The sequence below is a fragment of the Dasypus novemcinctus genome, chromosome 21 (assembly GCF_030445035.2).
Source record: "Dasypus novemcinctus isolate mDasNov1 chromosome 21, mDasNov1.1.hap2, whole genome shotgun sequence".
In the NCBI taxonomy this organism is placed as follows: domain Eukaryota; kingdom Metazoa; phylum Chordata; class Mammalia; order Cingulata; family Dasypodidae; genus Dasypus; species Dasypus novemcinctus.
In genome coordinates this window covers 26,137,277-26,148,390 of record NC_080693.1, presented here as the reverse complement: position 1 = coordinate 26,148,390, position 11,114 = coordinate 26,137,277, and positions in this window count along the sequence as shown.

The following is an 11,114-nucleotide window of genomic DNA, read 5'->3' as shown; positions in this document are numbered from 1 at the left end:
TTACATTTACACCAGCAATGTATGAGTGATCTGGTTTCTCTTTATTCTCGCCAGCATTTGGTGTTGTCAATATTTTTTATTTTAGTTCTGACAGGTATGGTTATAATTTGCATTCCTTTAATGGCTAATTATATTGAACATCTTTTCATGTGCTTATTTGCCATCTGTATATCCTTTGCTTCTGTGAAATGTCTCTTCATGTCTTTTGCCCATGTTCTAACTGGAATGTTTGCTTTTTTACTGTTGAGTTTGGAGAGTTCTTTATATATTCTAGATACTAGTTCTTGTTCAGATATGTGGTTTGCAAATAAATTCCCCCAAGCTGCAACTTGCCTTTTCATCTTCTTAACAGAGATTTTGCAGAGCAAAAGTTTTAAATTTTGATGAAATTCACTTTATCAATTTTTTTCTTCTATGGATCATGTTTGGTGTCAAGTCTAAGAACTCTTTGCCTTCCCCTAGATCCTGAAGATTTTCTCCTATGTTTTTTCTAAAAGTTTCAGTTTTGTATTTTATATTTAAGGTCATGATTCATTTGTTTTGCTTGTGGATGTTCAATTGCTCTAGCACCATTTAATGTAAAGGTTATCTTTCCTCCATTGAATTGTTTTTGCACCATTGTAAAAAATCAGTTGGGCATATTGGTGTGGGTCTGTTTCTGGGTTCTCTATTCTGTTTCACTGATTTCATGTCAGTCCTTCCACCAATACCACACAGTCTTAATTACTTTAGTTGTATAATAAATTGTAAATTCAGGTAGACTGATTCCTCCCATTTTATTCTTTAAAAAAATATTTTTACCTCTCCTAGTGCCTTTGCCTTTCCTTATAAATTTTAAAAATAATCCTGCCTGTATCTACAAAAAATCTTGATGGTATTTTCATTTGGACAAATTGACACCTTTACTATGCTAAGTCTTCCAATCATTGAGCATGGTAAGTCTCTCCATTTATTTAGGTCTTTTTTTTAAAAAAAATTCTTTGATTAGTTTTGTGTAGCTTTCAGCATAGAGCTCCTATAAGTTTTGTTAGATTTATATCTAAGTATTTCATTTTTTTTGACAATTGTAAATTGTATTTTTTTAAAGATTTATTTATTTATTTCTCTCCCCTTCCCCCCTCCCGCCCCAGTTGTCTGTTCTCTGTGTCTATTTGCTGTGTTTTCTTCTTTGTCTGCTTCTGTTGTTGTCAGCCACATGGGAATCTGTGTTTCTTTTGGTTGCGTCATCTTGCTGTGTCAGCTCTCCGTGTGCGCGGCACCATTCTTGGGCAGGCTGCACTTTCTTTAGTGCTGGGCAGCTCTCCTTATGGGGAGCATTCCTTGCACGTGGGGTTCCCCTACACGGGGGACACCCCTGCATGGCAGGGCACTCCTCGCACGCATCAGCACTGCGCGTGGGCCAGCTCCACACGGGTCAAGGAGGCCCGGGGTTTGAACCTTGGACCTCCCATGTGGTAGACGGACGCCCTAACCACTGGGCCAAGTCTGCTTCCCTGTATTATATTTTTAATTTCATTCTTCACTTATGCATTGCTAGTAAATAAAAATACAATAGATTTTTGTTTACCTTATATCCTGAAATCTTGCTAAACTCAGCTATTACTTATAGCTTTGTGGTTTTTTTTAGATTTGTTGGAATTTTCTGTTTCCAATCATGTCATCTGCAAAGAAGTACGTATTTATTTCTTCCTTTTTTCTATAAATCTTTTATTTCTTTTCTTGCCTTATTGCACTCGTTAGAACTGTCAGCTCTATGTTAAACAAGAATGGTGAGAGTAGAGACATCCTTGCCTTGTTTCCAACCAAGGGGAAGCATTTACTCTTTCACCATTGAGTACAATGTTGGCTGTACATTTTTTTTGACACTATTTATCATATTGAGGAAGTTCCCCCTCTATTATTACTTCTCAGAGAGTTTTTATTATGAATGGGTGTTGAATTTTGTCAAATGCATTACATGATATGATCATGTAATGTTTTTTGTTTGGTCTGCTAATGTGGTCTTGGTGTAGATTTCTATGGATTTATCCTGTTTGGGGTTTCCTCACCTCCTTGCATTTGTGGGTTTATAGCTCTTGCCAAATTTGGGTAGTTTTCATTGTTCTTTAAGTACTTTTCCAGCCCCACCCTCTTTATTCTCTGTTTTTAGGACTCTCATGACATGAATGTTAGATCTTTTATCAACCCACAGGTCCCTGAGACTTTGTCTTTTTAAAAAATTACTGTCTTCCTGTTGTTCAGATTGAGTGACTTCTATTGTCCTATCTTCCTTTCAGCCATTCTTCCCTGTCCCCTTTTCTACTGCTGTACTCATTCACTGGCTGTCTTTTTTTTTTCTTTGAGGTACTGGGGGTGGGGATTGAACCAGGGACCTTGTGTGTGGGAAGCTGGCACTCAACCACTGAGTCACATCGGCTCCCCTGAGTTGGTTTTTTTGTTTGCTTGTTGTTTGTTTTTAGGAGGCACCGGAAACCAAACCCAGGACCTCCCACGTTGGAGCATGTGCTCAACCACTTGAGCCACATCCACTCCCTATGTTTCTTATTTTTGTCATGTTATTTTTCAGTTCTAAAATTTCCATTTTGTTCTCAATATCCTCTATTTCTTTGCTGAGACTTTGCATTTTTTCATTTCAAGCCTGTTTGTAATTGCTTGGTAAACATTTTTATCATAGCTGCTTTCATCCTTTTCAGATAATTCTAACATCTCTGTCATCTCCATGTTGGCATCTATTTTTTTTTTTCATTCCATTTGAGATCCTCTTGGTTCTTGGTATGATGAGTGATTTTCTGGACCTTTGGTATTATGTCATGAGGTTCGGATCTTCCTCTAACCTTCTGTTGTACTTGGCTTTCTCGAGCACCACTCTGGTAGTGATGGGGGAAGCGCGGCCTCCACTCACCTTCTGCTGACACCGAAGGCAAGGGAGAGGGGTCCTTGTTTCTGTTCTGCTGAGGGTGCTTGGGAGGCCCGGGGCCCTGTGTGTCTCCACTGGCACCCCAGTGGGAGAGGCCTCCTTCCTACGGGCAGTGGGGAACTCCTGGCTGTCCACAGCCTCCTCTACACCACCCAGCTGGGAGGGTGCGGGGTGCCTCGTTACCGCAAGGCAGGGATGGAAGTGCAGGCTCCCGGGAGGGTCTCCCCGGGCCCCTGTAGGGCAGGCCTCATGAAGGCGGGTGGGGGTGAAGGCCCCTGCTCCGCTCTTGCCTTCTCTGAAACCATCCTGTGAGGGTGCCGGGCCCCCTGCTGCAGCCTGGAGAGGATTTCCGTCCCAGGCTCCTCACTCAGCCTTGGCCGGCATGGGGTGGGGCCATAGTTTTTTTCTGTGGTAGTTGGCTGGGAGAGTGTGTGGTTAGGTTTTTTCTTAGGTTTCTCTTGCTAGACTGCTCCTTTCCTGGTGTTTGGCTGGAGAAAACAGGCTTTGTTAGGGCTTTTGTTTTTTTGCCTGAGGTTTCTGGATTGCAGACTTCTTCAGCTCCAAGGCTGGGACACATGAGGCAGAAAGAAAATTCAGGGCAGCCACCGTCCTGCTGCTCCTTGGGTCCCAAGGTTCCTACCCATCCCTGTTTTTTCTCTTCACCTTTCATCTGCTTATGTTTATTTCATATATAATGTCCAGGATGGTTAGCTGTGCCTAGTGGAAGGAAAAGGGAAAAGTACATCCACTCCATTTTCCCAGAAGCAAAAGTGTCTCAGGTAAAGTATGGGTTTTTTTTGTTGTTGTTGTTTGTCATTTTAACCTTTTTTTTAAACAAGGAGATTAGTATATATTTTTTCAAGATTTATTTTATTTATTTCTCTCCCCTTCCCCCCCCATTGTCTGTTCTCTGTGTCCATTCACTGTGTGTTCTTCTGCATCTGCTTGCATCATCCAGCAACACTGGGAATCTGCATCTCTTTTTTTGTGGCATCATCTTGCTGCGTCACCTCCCCATGTGTGTAGCACCACTCCTGGGCGGGCTGTGCTTTTTTCAGGCAGGGTGGCTCTCCTTGTGGGGTGCACACCTTGAGCGTGGGGCTCCCCTATGCAGGGGACACCCCTGTGTGGTACGACACTCCTTGTGCGCATCAGCACTGCGCGTGGGCCAGCTCATCACATGTGTCAGGAGGCCCTGGGTACTGAACCCTGGACCTCCCATGTGGTAGGCAGACGCTCTATCAGCTCAGCCACGTGCACTTTCCTTAACCATTTTTAAGTGCACATTTCAGTGACATTAGTTACTTTTGCAATGTTGTGCTACCATCCTGCCTTCCATTACTAAAACATTTTCATCAACCCCCAAAAAGAAACTCTGTACCTATTACAACCCAACTCCTGAAGGGCACGAGCTGGAGCAGTTGCAAGACCAAAGTATGCACCTGGCACTTAGTCAGGCATGACACGTAGCATGTAACAGAACTTCATTCCTTTTGATGGTTGAATAATATTCCATTAGATGAATATATCACATTTTGTTGATCCATTTGTCTAACGTTGGACCCTTGAATTGTCTCCACCTTTGACTATTAATGAGTAATACTGCTATGAAAGTGGTGTACAGGAATCTGTTTGTGTTTCTGCTCTCAGGTGATTTTTTTGCTACCTTTTAATCACAAACTTCTACATTTATTGCTGTTGATGGTAAATATCCCGTGAATGTTTCAGTCTTCTGGAATTTGTTGAGATTTCCATTATGACATACTGTACATCGATTTCTGTAAATGTTCCATGTGTTTAAAATGTTTAATATTCCTTGTTGATATTTATTTAATCTAAATCCTCTTTACCTTCTCATATTTTTTGTGTACTTCATCTGTCCATTTCTGAGAGAGATATGTTAAAAACCAAACATTCTGACTGGGTTTTTCAATTTCCCCTTGTATGTTCATCCAATTTTACTTTGTTTCAAAGCTATCTTGTTAGATACATATACATAAATAAATAGGATTTTTGCATTTGTTTCCTGGCTGCCATGTCAGAAATGGCTACAAACTCGGTGCTTAAAACAAAGCCATATGTTGAGTCTCTCCTGGTCCTGGAGGCCAGAGGTGGGAGCTGGAGGAGCCGGCAGGGCTGCGCCTCCTCTGGAGGCTGTAGGGCAGGATCTGTTCCTTGCCTCCAGCTTCTGGCGGCTCACTGCTCTCCCTGGCTCTCCTTGGCTTGCAGCTGCATCCTCCCAGTCCTGCCTTGGTCTTCACGCGGCCGTCTCCTCTTCTCCTCTGTGTCCATATCTTCTCTTCTTTCTCTTATAAGGACACCTGCTGTTGGATTTAGGGCCCACCTGTATCCAGGATGATCTCTAGATCCTTACCTTAATTACACCTGCAAGGTCCCTTTTTCCAAATGAGGTCACATTCACAGGTGCGAGGGATCAGAACGGGCATGTAGCTTTTGGGAGCTACCATGCAGCCCACAATATCTTTATAGTGGATTATGCTTTTCAGTAATATGAAATACCCCCCTTTGTCCCTTTTAATGCTTTCTGTGTGGTGTTCTATTTTGTCGGGTATTCATTTGGCTATATTTGCTTTCTTTGTGTTAGTACTGCTTTTCTGTTTTGTTTTCTGTCTTCTTACCTTTTTATGTTTTTTTTTTCTTGAAGACAATATAACTGGATTATTTTGGAATCCAATCTGAGAATATGCGTTTTATTTTTTTAAATTTATTCCACCCACCTCATTTCTGCTCTCTGTCTGGTCTCTGTGTCCATTCGTTGTGTGCTCATTATTTTTTAGGAGTCACCGGGAACCAAACCCAGGACCTCCTGCATGGGAGAGAGGTGCCAAGTTGCTTGCGCCACCTCCCCTCCTTGCTTTGTTGTATCTCATTGTGTTTCCTTGTTGTCTCTTCACGGCCTCATCTTGTTGCATCAGCCCAATGTGTCAGTTTGTTGCCTTGCTTGTCTTCTTTAGAAGGCATCAGGAATAGAAACCAGGACCTCCCATGTGGTAGGTGGGTGCCCAACTGCTTGAGTCACATCCGCTTCCCCATATGTTTCTTTAAGAGCAAAGTTCAAACCAATTATTTTTTCTCTGATGTGGTTCATTTTATTCCTGCCATTTTATTTATTTTTCTGTTATTCATTTTATTGGGCTGATCAAGTTTTATTTATTCTAATGGTTTGGAAGATGTATATTTTATTTATATTCTTCTAATGGTGACTCAGATTTTAAAAAAACTTTTTATTGAAGTATAACATACATACAGGAAAGTACATGTCACAAACTAAACACGACTATGTAACAGTCACTCAGATTAAAAAAGAACATCAGGGAAGCGGATGTGGCTCAACCACTCAGGCATCTACCTACCACATGGGAGGTCCTGGGTTTGGTCCCAGTGCCTCCTAAGAGATGAGCAGATGTCACCTCCTGCTGCAACGAGTTAAACGCCACCATTTCCCCAACGAGCTAGACACTGTCCCCACCGCAACAAGCAGAGGCCACAAGCCAGCAGACGCCACAGCCCTCAGGGGGCGGATGTGGCTCAGCCCGTTGGGCACCCCCTCTCATGTGGGAGGTCCTGGGTTCGGGTCCCAGAACCTCCTGGAGAAGGCGAGCAAACAATGAGCAGATAGACAAGCCAACAATCTGGGGGAAGGTGGCGGGAAAAGTAAATAAAATGTATCTTTGAAGGAAAGAACATCAGCCACTTCCAGAAGCTCTCCTCAGGGACCCAACCAGGCATCACCCCCTGTATTAGTCAGCCAAAGGGGTGCTGATGCAAAATACCAGAAACTGGTTGGTTTTTATAAAGGGTATTTATTTGGGATAGATGCTTACAGTTACCAGGCCATAAAGTATAAGTTACTTTCTTCACCAAACTCTTTTGCCATGTGTTGGAACAAGATGGCTGCCGACGACTGCCAGGGTTCAGGCTTCCTGGGTCCCCCTCTTCCCAGGGCTCATTTCTCTCTGGGCTCAGCTCCTCTGTTTTCTGCACAAGGCCAGCTGTAGACTACGAGGCTCTCTAGGCTTTGCCTCTCTGCACAAGGCCAGCTGCAGACTATCAGGTGAACAGCTCTGTCTCTCTCCCTGGGGTTTCTGCTGTGTCTAAGAAACCGTCTCTATTCCTCTTCTATGTTCTTCTCCTGTGTACTCACTTCCCAGGCTCCAGCTCAAAACTGCAACCTCCCTTCTCTGTGGTGCAGTTTCCCTGTGAGTCTCTGCCCACCAAGGGGCAGGGACTCAACATCCTACTGACGTGGCCCAAACAAAGCCTTAATCATTATTTAATCAAGTAATCCAATATACTCTAATATGCCCAGAGGAAAAGACCAGTTTACAAACATAATCCAATATTTTATTTTGGAATTCATCAATAATATCAAACTGCTACACCCCCAAGGGGTTACCTAACATTTTTAACATTGTATTTGTCTATTAATTCAGTTATTTATATTTTTTAGAGCAGTTACAGGTTTACAGAAAAATCATGCAGTAAGTAAAAGTTCCCATATCGCCCCCATACAGTTTTCCCTATTATTAACATTTTGCATTAGCATGGTACATTTGTTATAATTGATGAAACCACAGTAATATAATTATGCTGTTAAATTTAGCCCACTATTTACATTAGGGTTCACCATTTATGTTGTTAGTTCCATGAGATTTTTGTGGTTGGTTGTTTTTTGTGTTTTTTTTTTTTTTGGTACTTACAGACAACCTAAAATTTCTCTTTCATCCCTATTCAAATATACAGTTCAGTGGTGTTAATTACAGTTGCTAAGTTGTCCCTCCATCACCACCATCCATTGCCAAAACTTTCCATCACCCAGATCTGTACCAATTTAACATTAACTCCACATTCTCTGCCTCTACCCGGCCTCTGGTTACCTGTATTCTAGTTTCTGACATTATGAATTTGCATATGCTGCTTATTTCCTATAAGTGAAATCATACTGTATCTGTCCTTTTGTGTCTGGCTTATTTCACTCAACATTATGTCTTCAAGGTTCACCTGTGATGACTCAAAAGTAAGAACTTCATTCCTTTTTTTCCCTTCATTTTTTATTATAAATATGTATTTTATTAGAGATGTTGTGAACTTACAAAACAATCATGCATGATGTGCAGAATTCTTATACATCACCCCTCCACCAACATCTTATGCTGTTGTGGAACTTTCATTACAGATTATGAAAGAGCATCTTCAAGCTACTACCACTTACTATGGTCTATAGCATACATACACTTGGTTTATTTTTACCATACTCCCCTCTATTATTAACACCATGTATTAGTATTGTGCATTTTGTTACAGTTCACGAGAGAACACTCTCATATTTGCACTGTTACCCACAGTCCATCATACACCACATGGCTCACTGTTCTACAGTCCCATGCCTTGTACAATCTATCAAAGTGTACGCTCACTGGCTCTTACTTTCATCACAGAGTTGTACAGTCATTGCCTCAGTAAATTTCTGAATGTTTTCCTTAGTCCAAAAGAAAAAATCCCATACCCCCCTATTATTGTCCCTTAGCATTGCTATAGTACCTTCTTTGATATTGATACAAGAAGGTTTTGATATTGGTATTAACTGTAGGCCATAGGAACTTCATTCCTTTTTAATGCTGAGTAATATTCCATTGTGTGTATATACCACATTTTGTTTATCCATTCCTTGGTTGATGGACACTTGTGTTGCTTCCACCTTTTGGCTATTGTGAATAAATGCCGCTATTATAATAACGTTGCTGTTCAAATATCTGTTCAAGTCCCTGCTTTCAATTCTTTTGGATATAAACTAGAGGGATTGCTGGGTCATACAGAAATTCTATATTTAGCTTTCTGAGGAACTGCCAAACTGTCTTCCCCAGCAGATGCACCATTTTACATCCCCACCACCAATGAATGAATGCTCCTATTTCTCCACATCCTCTCCAACACGTAATTTTCTGTTTTTGTGGGTTTTTTTGATAGCCATGCTAGTGGGGTGAAAGGGTATCTCACTGTGGTTTTGATTTGCCTTTCCAAAATAGCTGATGATGTTCATGTGCTTTTTATTATTTATTTATTTTATTGGAATAAGGAGCCAAGCCAATGGCTAGTCTTTACTTGAACAAAGAAAACCTTACAGCGCCTCCTGAATGCCCTGGCTCAGGGCTGAGCAGCGGCTCATCAGTGGCTCAACACGTGAGGCACCAGCCTGTAGCGGGTCCCACAGGTGGGGCCCGCGGGGCCTCGCTTTGTGCAGCCAGAACCTAATGACAGCGCTGCTGTCCTCTTCGCAGACACAGCCACTATTCACTCTTGGTGATGGAGGGGACTAAATTAGGGTCTTCCTTGGTGCCTGCAACTGCTTTGGGGGCAGATATTAGGTGGGGCCCGTCCTTTCCATGCAGCCGTCGTGACCTGCCTCTCCAGCCCCGTTGCCTGCTCATCATCAGCAGGAGCACCACCTCGAGACCGCGTGGCGACCGCCCACCAGGGTCCCGGGCCCACAGGGCTGCACAGTCAGCAATCCAGCTCTGCAAAGCAACCTTGACGCCACCACGCCAGAGGCAGGAAGCAATACTCGTGTGCTTCTTAGCCATTTGCATAACCTCTTTAAGAAATGCCTATTCAAGTCTTTCGCCCATTTTTCAATTGGGTTGTCTGTCTTTTTTATTATTGAGTAGTAGGGTTTCTTTATATATGCTGGATATTAAACACTTATCAGATATGTGGTTTCCAAATATTTTCTCCCATTGAGTGGGTTGGCTTATCACTCATGTGCTAAAGTCCTCTGATGAACAAGTTTTTAATTTTTTTTTTTTAAGATTTATTTATTTATTTAAATCCCCCCCCCTCCCCTGGTTGTCTGTTCTTGGTGTCTATTTGCCACGTCTTGTTTCTTTGTCCGCTTCTGTTGTCATCAGCGGCACGGGAAGCGTGGGCGGCGCCATTCCTGGGCAGGCTGCTCTTTCTTTTCACGCTGGGCGGCTTTCGTCACGGGCGCACTCCTTGCGCGAGGGGCTCCCCCACGCGGGGGACACCCTTGCGTGGCACGGCACTCCTTGCGCGCATCAGCGCTGCGCATGGCCAGCTCCACACGGGTCAAGGAGGCCCGGGGTTTGAACCGCGGACCTCCCATATGGTAGACGGACGCCCTAACCACTGGGCCAAAGTCCGTTTCCCTGAACAAGTTTTTAATTTTGATGAGGTCTCATTTATCTTTTTTTTTTTTTTAAAGATTTATTTATTTATTTAATTTCCCCCCTCCCCTGGTTGTCTGTTCTTGGTGTCTATTTGCTGCGTCTTGTTTCTTTGTCCGCTTCTGTTGTGTCAGCGGCACGGGAAGTGTGGGCGGCGCCATTCCTGGGCAGGCTGCTCTTTCTTTTCACGCTGGGCGGCTTTCCTCATGGCGCACTCCTTGCGCGTGGGGCTCCCCCACGCGGGGACACCCCAGTGTGGCACGGCACTCCTTGCGCGCATCAGCACTGCACATGGCCAGCTCCACACGGGTCAAGGAGGCCCGGGGCTTGAACCGCGGACCTCCCATATGGTAGACGGACGCCCTAAACCACTGGGCCAAAGTCCGTTTCCCATTTATCTTTTTTTTTTAAGATTTATTTTCCCTTGCTGTGTCTGTTCATCTTCCATAACTATTACACAATCCTGAAGTTGCTTCTCTACATTTTCTTCTGGGAGGTTTTTTTTAGGATTTATTTATCCCCTCCCCCACTGTTGTTTGTGTTTGTTGTGTCCATTTACTATGTGCTCTCTGTGTCTGCTCATCTTCTCATTAGGAGGCACTGGGAACCAAACCTGGGACCTTCCATGTGAGAGAGAGGCACTCAATCGCTTGAGCCAATCTGCTCCCTGCTTTGTTGTCTAATTGTCTTTCCTCTTTGCGTCTCCTTGTTGCTTCAGTTCACCGCACGTGCCTGTTAGGCCAGCTTGCTGTCTTGCTCATCTTCTCTAGGAAGCACCAGAAACTGAACCTAGGCAGGAGCTCAATCGCTTGAGCCACATCTGCTTCCCTCTTCTAGGAGTTTTATAGTCCTGGTTCTTATATTTAGGTCTTTGATCCATTTTGAATTAATTTTTGTATGTGGTATGGGGTCCTCCTTCCTTTTGCATGGAATTTTGTTTATTCATTCATCTGTTGACGGACACCATTAATTTTTATTATTTTTTTCTTCCCCTC